Raw genomic sequence first — 10,617 nt, 5'->3', positions numbered from 1 at the left:
TGCTTGGCCCAGGGGTGGCACTTTTTGGATGCGTGTCCCTGTTGGAGGAAGTGTGTCACTGTGGATATGTGGATGTGGGCTTTGAGATTTTCATCCTAACTGCTAGGAAGCCAGTTTTCTCTTAGTTGCCTTCAGAACAAAAGGTAGAACTCTCAGCTTCTCCAGCTCCACGCCTGCCTGCACACTGCCATGCTGATAATGGACTAAATCTCTGATCTGTAAGCCAGCCCCAGTTAACTGTTGTCCTTTATAAGAATTGCTGTGGTCATGATGCCTCTTCCAGCAGTAAAACTCTCACTAAGACAGTCACTATTTACAAATGCCACCCCTCCTCTTCTTTTTACAAGGAACAAAAGGGATAGCTCAGTGTCTAAACATATTTATCACCCAGCACAATGACCTAAGTTAAGTCCCTGTGACTCAAATGGTGGAAGGGCAGAAGTGACTCCCAAAAGTTGTTCTCTAATCTCCACACATGCACAACCTGCCCCTATGCAACAAATAAATGTGGTGTAAAGGAGAGATCTGGCTTGGACCAGAGAGATGACTCTGGTTAAGAGCAGGTGTTGCCTTTGCACAGGACCTAAGTTCAATTCCCATCACAACCTATAACTCTATTTCTTGGGGAGGTGGGGATTCAAAACCTCTGACCTCTGCAAAAAGCAGCATTCATATGCACATAACAACACACATACACATAACTAAAAATAATAACATATTTAAAAATATATTTGGTTCATTAAATTATCGATTATCATAAAAGTAGCTGGGTCTGGTGTCACATACTTGTAATTCCAGCACAAAGAGGCTGAGGCAGGAGGATCATCTTGAGTTCAAGGCTATCTTGGTCTAAATAGTTCTAGGCTAAATTGAACTATATAGTATGAAACTCTATCTCAAAAACAAAAAAAAATTACAATGAAAATAAAGCAGGTTATGGTCGAGCTTCTTGGCTGTTTGTTCCAGTTTAGAACTTTCACATTTATTTATCCTGGGAGAAGAAAGAAACTATCTAGAATCTAAGGTGGCAGTTTCCTTGTCTGTCCTATGCAGAATGCCTGCTTTTGTTTAGGAGTGCTAGCTACATGTTTTACTCAGTACTGCCTTCACATGTGGCACTTGAGGACAGTGTTTATGATTCTAGTTATGGTGCAGAGGGTAATCATATATGGAGGAGCCCAGTTGTCACTCTCCCCAAATGGCAATGGAATTTTTCAATATCACCAAAATAAAAGCCTGGAGCAGGGAACATAATATGACAGTGTGTCAACACAAAGCTAATTTTCCTATCTATATAGCCTTGTTTCTAAAAAGTGTCATCACTAATTGAACCACAGCAGAAGTGAACATCACAAAGATTGGGTAAGCACACTCACAGGCTCAGCTTAGCCTTGCCCTATTTTCCTGTCTTCACAGTGCTTTCCTTTGTGGTTTTTAATTTAGATTTTTAATGTCTTTAAAAGGTCACACATTCCTCAGGTCACTGCTAATCTCTAAAAATGTCCTTATCAGCGACCCACAGGCTTTTTCTGTTACCTGACTCCCCCATGGACCTCTGACTTTTCAACTTCTGCTGACTGAAAATTCTCTCCTATTCACAGCCTCAATCAGGCTTCCAAGCTGCAGTTCCAAGGCTCTTGAACAATGAAAACAGAACAACAGAACAGCTTACAAACACACACACAAACACACACACACACACACAAACACACACACACACACACACACAAACACACACACACACACACAAGCAAACACACAAACACAGCGTAGGCACTCTTAGGACTTTCATTTCTGTATTTTGTTAGCTCTCAGCATCTGGTGGGGCCTCTGAGAACTGTAGTATTAGATAGAGTCATGAGTGTCTGTTGAGCAGATGGCAACATTGATTCTGTTCTGTTTTCTTCAGAGTCTACCAACCAAAGCAATACTTTGTGTGGGTTGATCTGAGATTCCAAGTTCAAAAATTGAAGAGGTAGGGCTGGTACAGTGGCTCAAGTTATTAATCCCAGCACTCAGGAAGCAGAGGCAGGCATGGGTACAAAAAAACATCTCTTGCCTCAAAGAGAATAAACTAGTTTATTCTGGAGCCAAATTTGAGTGACATGGCCCAGGAAATCCAGAGGCTCCAGTGTGGAAGTGTTCCATGCAATATTATAGTAGTAGGGCAAAGAAAGTCATAAATCAAGGCATTACAAAATACATTGGTAGAAATATCAGAGAGGCAGGTCACAGCAATGTGGAAGAATCTTTCCTATAGGCCTTAGATGATATCTGATGATGTAAAGGTCCATGTTTTGCCAAAGAATGATACCCCAGACTCAAATAGTATATAACCACAAGGAGTGTTTTATTCTGCAAAAGTCATGTTGGGGTCTCCCATTATCAAAATAGAGAGACTCCAATGTGAGTCCAAGTCTGATTTAAAGCTCATTAAGGGAATTCTGGGGTAGGTGACCTTTATCTTAATCTGTTGAGGCCATCTCTAGAGACATTCCACCAGAACCATTACCTGGCCTGGGGAAACTATTGCTGAGGAAGTCTGGAAACTGCTGCTGACCCATTTTCCTTGCCTCAGGCCAGATGGCAGGAGTAGCTTCTGATGGCAGGACAGTTTTTGACTAGCTTCCTGAAGTCTCTGTTGTTTGTTGTTGCTATTTTTTTCCTAGTAAGTGACTTGCCTGGGTTTGCTTGGACTTGCCCAGTTCTTTTGCCTTCTCATTCCCCCCTTTTAATAATGGGCAATCTTGAATCCTCGAGATGTTTCTATGGGCTGGTATTGTTTGAGAATAAATTTGTTCCTTAACAAACCTAATTAAAACTATAGCATTGATTATGCAGGGACCACAAATCAAAGCTAGGATATTCTTCTGTCTTGTCTCTTTCTGACTAAGGCCATGGATTCTTGACTATGCCTGAATGCTCAACATAGAAACAACACTCCTCACCTAGGGTTGCACAGAGTCCTCCTTGCTGGAGGAACAGCAAGTCTAGGCCTCTCCTATTTTGTAAGACTATTTCTGCAAAGGAGGATAGGGAATCCCACGGGCTATGGTGGAGTTTTCCATCTCCTATGTATCTGCATCAATTGCTATCCATAGGGCTGAAGTTCCCCAGTGGCAAAGCAGTTGCCGAAATAACAGAGTCAAGTCCATTACTGCAGCTCCTGCATACCTGATTCCATTCTGGATGAAGCTTCTATCTGTGAAGTAGATGCGTTCAGCATCTGGCAAGGGTATGTCAATCAAGTCTGGCATGATGTTCTGGACATGTCCCAGAACTATAGAGCAAATATGCTGCATGTCTGAGGATGGGTGAGGTAGCAGGGTGGCTGAATTTAGGGCAGATGATGGGTTATATTTTATTTGAAGGGGATTCAAAAGTCGAGGCTGAAAGTGCACCAGTCTGGTGTTGGATGGTGACCAGTTGGGTGGGTTCTTGAGGGTCCCCTTAATAGCATGGGGGATAGTTGTTGCGGGAAATATTAAAAATCTGATGCTAGGGCTGGTACCTGTGGGACTATATGACAGAGCAGAATACTTTTATCTCAGTGGCTCCATGATGCCCCCAAGTACTCTCTAAGAACCTTTTAACCTGCACTAGTGCTGGCACCTGTAGGGTCACATGGAACTTACCATAATTTATCTCTGGTTAGAATCTCTCCCAGCAGCTCTCTACTAGCTGCAAACTCTGGTTCCAGCTATTCAGTAAAATCAAGACTCAACAAATTGCAACACAGCAATCAGATTTGTATGTTAAATTCTCAATCCACAATACATCCACACAATAAACTCACAACCAATTGATAAAGATATAGACTGCCCACCTAGATAAGATAAAATGACCTATAGAAATCCATCCCTTAAGAAATATTCATAAGAACCTGTATCTATCTATGTAGAGATGCATGGCGAGAATCATTTATGTCTGCCTCCTCTATCCTGATTCTCCCTCTCCTTCTAAAACCTGTGTTCCCACCTCCCTTCCTTCTTGTCCAATGACAGGTCTCATTTTATCTTGTGTCTGCCTTCACCTGCATAATGACATCAACCTACAGATAGTGATAACAAGTTCCTGCCCCATGGTTAATTTTCAGCATCCTTGACTAGCAGGGATAGGTAGCTATGATCCAGAGGCAGGCTAGTCATCCTTGGGCCACTGGGTCCAGCTTCTTCGATAAATAAACCACAGGTATTTTCCATGGTCCTACAGGTCCTTTTCATGGTCCCAAAGATTAGGTGAGTATCCCTTTTCTCTGATGCACATACAGGTGGAAAGGTTTGTGGATGTCCAGGAGGGCCAAGGCTGGTGCCTCCAATAAGGCTCTTCCTAGAGTCTTAAAAGCCATCTCAGGGGTCAATTCTATTTTGTCTCCTTAGCTCCTGGTGGCTTCATATAATTGTTTGGCTATCTCAGTGAACCCTAACACCAAAAGTCTACAAAACTAGGTAGATTCCAGAAATGCCCTTACTTGTCTTTGGGTTATGGGATGCTAAGGATGGTTTGCTTCCAGGTGTCCAACAGCATGTGTTAGCTGCCCCCTTGAATATGTAGACACACACTTGGTAGCAAAGTTGACTCAGCTCCTGTAGCAGGTCTCATGTGTGCCTCCTGGCATGTCTCCAAGTTGAGAGGCATGCAATCAGGATGTCATCCATACTAGAGCACAGTTATTTGGATATGGGCCAGACTTTTGATAACTTCACTCAAAACTTCATGCTATGCCTTGGGTGAGTTCTTGAGTCCTTGAAGCAGGCATGTCCAAGTCAGTTGTCCACTGAAGTCTCTCTTCAAGTCTTGGGATTCAAAGGCAAATAGAGGCTAGCTTTTGAGTGCCAGAGGCAGGCTGCAAAGCCATTTAGTGATTGAAACTTCCAGTGGATGTCAGGAGCAGCTTGGTTAACAAAAGCATTGTTCACAGCTGACTGGTGCTCTTTGACTTCTGGATCAAAAGGAGAGTCCTATAGGCTTCAAAAAAATCTTTCTAAGGAACTAAACAAGGCTGCCCACTCTCTCCCTCCTTATTTAATATAGTACTCAAAGTCCTACTCAGAGCAATTAGACAACAAAAAGAGGTCAAAGGGATACAAATTGGAAAGGAAGAAGTCAGAATATGATTATTTGCAGATGATAGGATAGTATACTTAAGTGACCCCAAAAGTTCCACCAGAGAATGCACTCCTAAACTTGATAAATAATTTTAGCAAAGTGGCTGGATATAAAATTAACTCAAACAGATCAGTAGCCTTCCTCTACTCAGGAAGCCTCTAAACAGGCTGAGAAGGAAATTAGGGAACTATACCCTTCACAATAGTCACAAATAACATAAAATACCTTGGTGTGACTCTAAGCAAGTGAAAGATCTGTATGACAAGAACATCAAGTCTCTGAAGAAAGAAATTGAAGATTTCAGAAGATGGAAAGATATCCTATGCTCATGGATTGGCAGGATTAATATGGTAAAATTGGCCATCTTACTGAAAACAATCTACAGATTCAGTGCAATCCCCATCAAAATTCCAACTCAATTCTTCATAGAGTTAGAAAGAGCAACTTGTAAATTCATTTGGAATGACAAAAAATCCAGGAAAATGAAAACTATCCTGAACAATAAAAGAACTTCTGAAGGAATCATCATCATGGTACAGAGACAGATAGATCAGTGGAACAGAATTGAAGACCCAGAAATGAACCCACACACCTACGGTAACTTGATCTTTGACAAAGGAGCTAAAACCATCCAGTGGAAAAAAGATAGCATTTTCAACAAATGGTGCTGGTTCAACTGGAGGTCAGCATGTAGAAGAATGCAAAAACCCACTCTTATTGACCTGTACAAATCTCAAGTGCAGGTGGATCAAGGGCCTCCACATCAAACCAGATACACTGAAACTAATAGAAGAGAAAGTGGGAAAGAGCCTTGAACACATGGGCATAGAGAAAAATTTGCAGAGTAGAATACCAAGGCTTGTGCTCTAAGATCAAGAATCAACAAATGGGACCTCATAAAATTACAAAGCTTCTGTAAGACATAAGGACACTGTCAATAGGACAAAACTGCAACCAACAGATTGGGAAAATACTTTTACCAATCCTACATCTGATACAGGGCTAAAATCCAATATATACAAAGAACTCAAGAAGTTAGACTCCTGAGAATCAAATAGTCCTATTAAAAATGGGGTGCAGAGCTAAACAAAGAATTCTCAACTCAGGAACATTGAATGGTCATGAAGCACCTAAAGGTATTGTCAACATCCCTAGTCATCAGGAAAATGGAAATCAAAACAACCCTGAGATTTCACCCTCTACCAGTCAGAATGGCTAAAATAAAAAATTCAGGTATCTTAGCTAGGGTCTTATTGATGTGAACAGATACCATGACCAATGTAAATTTTATAAAGGACAACATTTAATTGAGGCTGGCTTACAAGTTCAGAGGTTCAGTCTATTATCATCAAGGTGGGAGCATGGCAGCATTACAGCATCCAGGCAGGAATGTTGCAGGATGAGGTGAGTACTGCATCTTCTCTCGAAGGAAGCCAGGAACAGACTGAGAATCCTCAGGCAGTTAGGAAGAGGGTCTCCAAGTCTACCCCCACAGTGACACACTTCCTCCAACAAGGCCACATCTTCTAATAGTGCCACTCCCTGGGCCAAACATATGAAAACCATCACATTCCACTCCCTGGCCTTCATAGGCTTGTATAAACACATAAGTCTATGGAGGTCATACCTAAACATAGCATAATAAAAAAGTATGTTTAGTCCAACTTCCAAAGTCTTCATAGTCTATAGCAGTATCAACCATATTAAAAGTCTGAAGTTCAAAGTCTCTTATGAGATCCATCCTATCACTTAACTGTAATCCCAGAATTAAGACAGGCAACCAGCTGGGCAAACTTCAAACTCTGCCATCTTCATGTCTGACGTCAAAGCAGTCTTCAGATCTTCAACTCCTTTTCCATCTTTGTTGACTGCAACAAACTTTTTTTTCTCCTGAGCTGGTTCTATTCCCTGTCAGCAGTTTTCCTCAGCAGATAGCCTGTGTCTCTGGCATCTTTGGCTCTGGCACCTTTAATGTCTTTGGGTCTCCAAGGCAACTTCATTGTTACAGCTTGTTTCAATATCTGGGATCCACACATGATCCTCCAAAGGGCTGGCTTCACTTCTCCAGCTCTGCCCTCTGTAGCAGTTTAACTTCAGGTTGATCCACACTACACTGTTGCTGTTGTTCTTGGTGATCATCCCATGGTACTGGCGTCTCCAGTACACTGGGGTCTTCCATTGCAACTATGCTTCACCACTAGCCTCTCATAGGCTCTCTTCATGGTTCCAAGCCTCAAATCCTTTGCATGACCCCTTCAGTCCTGGGCCATCAATTGCAACTGAGGCTGCACCTTCAGCAATGGCCTTCCATGGTTTCCATAGTACCCAGCCTCAGCTGCTCTCCATGACCCCTTCATGCCTTCAAAACTAGTACCACCTGGGTGACTCTTACACATTACCAAGACCAGCTGTAGCATGAGGTACAACCTTGGCCATTTCTGGAACACACCTTCTTTGTGCTCTCAGAAAACACTTCCCTGAAAATTTCACCTTAGTGATGCTGGTCTCTTTCTTAATCACTACTAATTTCTTAGCTCCAGCTAACCAACATCAATTGTCCCAGTAGTCTCCTTTTCTCTTGAATATAAAGCCAGAGATACATGTCCGAAGCTTGCAAGATCTGGAACATGACCCCCAGAATGTAATGTAATGCATTCTATTACATTATCATTAGCTTCCTCTTTTGTAACTCCTTCATTGCCTAAGCTCAGCTGTCTTGGATCCTGCTCTGTAGATTGACCTTGAATTTAGAGATCTGTATGCCTGTCTCCTGGGATTAAAGGTGTTTACCATCACACCTGGATTTAAGTTTTTCTTTACCTAGAACTTGCTCTGTTCTAGTCTGGCCTTGAACTCAGAGATCTGCTTGATTTTGCCTCCTGGGATCAAAGATTTGTACTAAGTTGGCTGGAGCTAACTTAGCCGGGTGGGATCTTGCCCCAAGGTCATTACTCCCTTAATTCAATTTAATATTCTTGAACAGAGGATTCAGCTCCATTTCACTTCCAGGTGTCCCTTTAATACTCAAACCACATATTTTGTATTTTTCCTTCTTCAACTTCCCTTTTTTCATTAAAATGCTCTTCGTAAGAGTGAATTTTAGTAACCACACACCAGAATTTACACCAGGTTATTCTGAGACTTCCTTTTTTGAAGCAATTAATCTAACTCTCTTCACCTTAATGTCAGGCATACTCTTTGGACAATGGCAAAAAGCAGCCACATTCTTCACCAAAATACCACAAAAGCAGTCTTTACAGCACATACCAAAATTCTTCTCCTCTGAACCCTCTTGGGCCAGGCCTTCACAATTCAAATCACCCTCAGTAACAAAGACTTCCACATTCCTACTAAGATAGTCCATTAAACCCCATTTAAAACATCCCATTGCTTTCCAAATCCAAAGTCCCAAAATTAACATTCTTCCAAACAAAAGCACCATCAGGCCTATTATAGCAATAGCCCACTCCCAGTACCAACTTCTAGCATAGGGTCTTATGTGAACAGACACCATGACCAATGTAAGTTTTATAAAGGACAACATTTAATTGAGGTTGGCTTACAGGTTCAGAGGTTCAGTCTATTATCATCAAGGTGGGAGCATGGCAGCATTACAGCATCCAGGCAGGAATGTTGTAGGATGAGGTAAGTTCTACATCTTCTCCTGAAGGATGCCAGAAACAGACTGAGAATCCTCAGGCATCTAGGAGGAGAGTCTCCAAGCTCACCTCCACAGTGACATACTTCCTCCTACAAGACCACACCTTTTAATAGTGCCACTCCCTGGGCCAAGCATATGCAAACCATCACACTCAGATGACAGACGAAGATGGCATGGAAGTGGAGAAAGAGGAACACTCCATTGTTGGTCAGATTGCAAGCTGGTACAACCACTCTGGAAATCACTCTGGCTGTTCCTCAGAAAATTGGATATAGTACTCCCTGAGGACCCAGCTATACCTCTCCTGGGCATATACCTCAAACATGCTCCACTATACTCATAGCAGCCTTATTTATAATAGCCAGAAGCTGGAAAGAACCCAGATGTCCTTCAACAGAGGAATAGATACAGAAAATGTAGTACATTTACATAATGGAGTACTCAGCTATTAAAAAGAATGACTACATGAAATTCTTAGGCAAATGGATGGAACTAAAAAATATCATCCTGAGTGAGGTAACCCAATCACAAAAGATTGGTATGCACATGGTATGCATTCACTGATACGTGGCTATTAGCCCAAAAGCTCTGAATACCCACTATACAATTCACAAACCACATGAAGCTCCAGAAGAACAACCAAAATGTGGATGTTTCATTTCTTAGAAAGGGAAACAAAATACTTACAGGATGAAACACAGAGCCAAAATGTGGAGCAGAGACTGAAGGAAAGGCCATCCAGAGACTGTCCCATCTGAGGATGCATCCCATATTCAGTCTCCAAACCCAGACAATATTACGGATGCCAAGAAGTGCATGCTGACAGGAGCCTGATATAGCTTTCACCTGAGAGGCTCTGCCAGAGCCTGAAGAATATAGAGGCAGATGCTTGCAGCAGCTCATTGGACTGAGAATGAGGTCCCAAAGGAACAGTTAGAAAAGGACTGAAGAAGCTAAAGCAGTTTGCAACCCCATAAGATGAACAATATCAACCTAGAGCTCCCAGGGACTAAACCACTAACTAAGAATATACATGGATTGACTGTTGGTTCCAGCCACATATGTAGCAAACAAAGTATGGCCTTGTTGGGCAACAATGGGAGAAGAGTTCCTTGTTCCAGCGAAGTCTAGTTGTCCCAGTATAGGAGAATCCTAGGGTTGGGAGGAGGGAGTGAGTAGGTAGGTGGCTGGTTAGGTGGGTGGCAGAGCATCCTCATAGAAGCAGGAGGAGGATGTTAGTATTCTGTCTAAGCTCCACCCCCACAGTTACCTAGCAACAGCCAGGTATGCTCCACCCCAGTCACCTGGCAACAGCCAGGTATGCCTGACAGTAAAAGGTGCTGTTTGCCCCCTCCTTACTCTCTTGTCCTTGCTCCTTCTTTCTCTCTCTTCCCTCTTTGTCCCTTCTCTCCCCATTCCCATCCCCCATTCTCTCCACGAGCTCATGGCTGGCCTCCACTCCTCTACTCCTCTATTTTTCTACTTCTCTCTCTCTTTCTCTGCCCTAATACCCTCTTAACTCCCCATGCCCTGACTAAATTCTATTCTATACTCTACTGTCATGTGACTGGTTCCTCAGGGGGAAGGGATGTCTCAGCATGGACCCGCCTAGGAACTCCCTTTCCCCAAACCTCCATAGAACATATCCCCCATCTCCTTTATCTTTTTATAAACATGACATTGGTGCTGATACCAGAAACATATCCCCTCTATCTTTTTATAAACATATCAGAGGGGGGATGGGATGGGGGTTGCCAGAGGGGAAACCAGGAAAGGGTATAACATTTGAAATGTACATAAAGAAAATATCCAAGAAAAGAAAAAGAAAGAAAGAAACAAAGAAGGAA

Source organism: Rattus norvegicus, chromosome 18 (assembly GCF_021556685.1).
Source record: "Rattus norvegicus strain SHRSP/BbbUtx chromosome 18, alternate assembly SHRSP_T2T, whole genome shotgun sequence".
Lineage (NCBI taxonomy): Eukaryota > Metazoa > Chordata > Mammalia > Rodentia > Muridae > Rattus > Rattus norvegicus.
The sequence above is the reverse complement of the archived record's forward strand: the minus strand, read 5'-3'. Positions refer to the sequence as shown.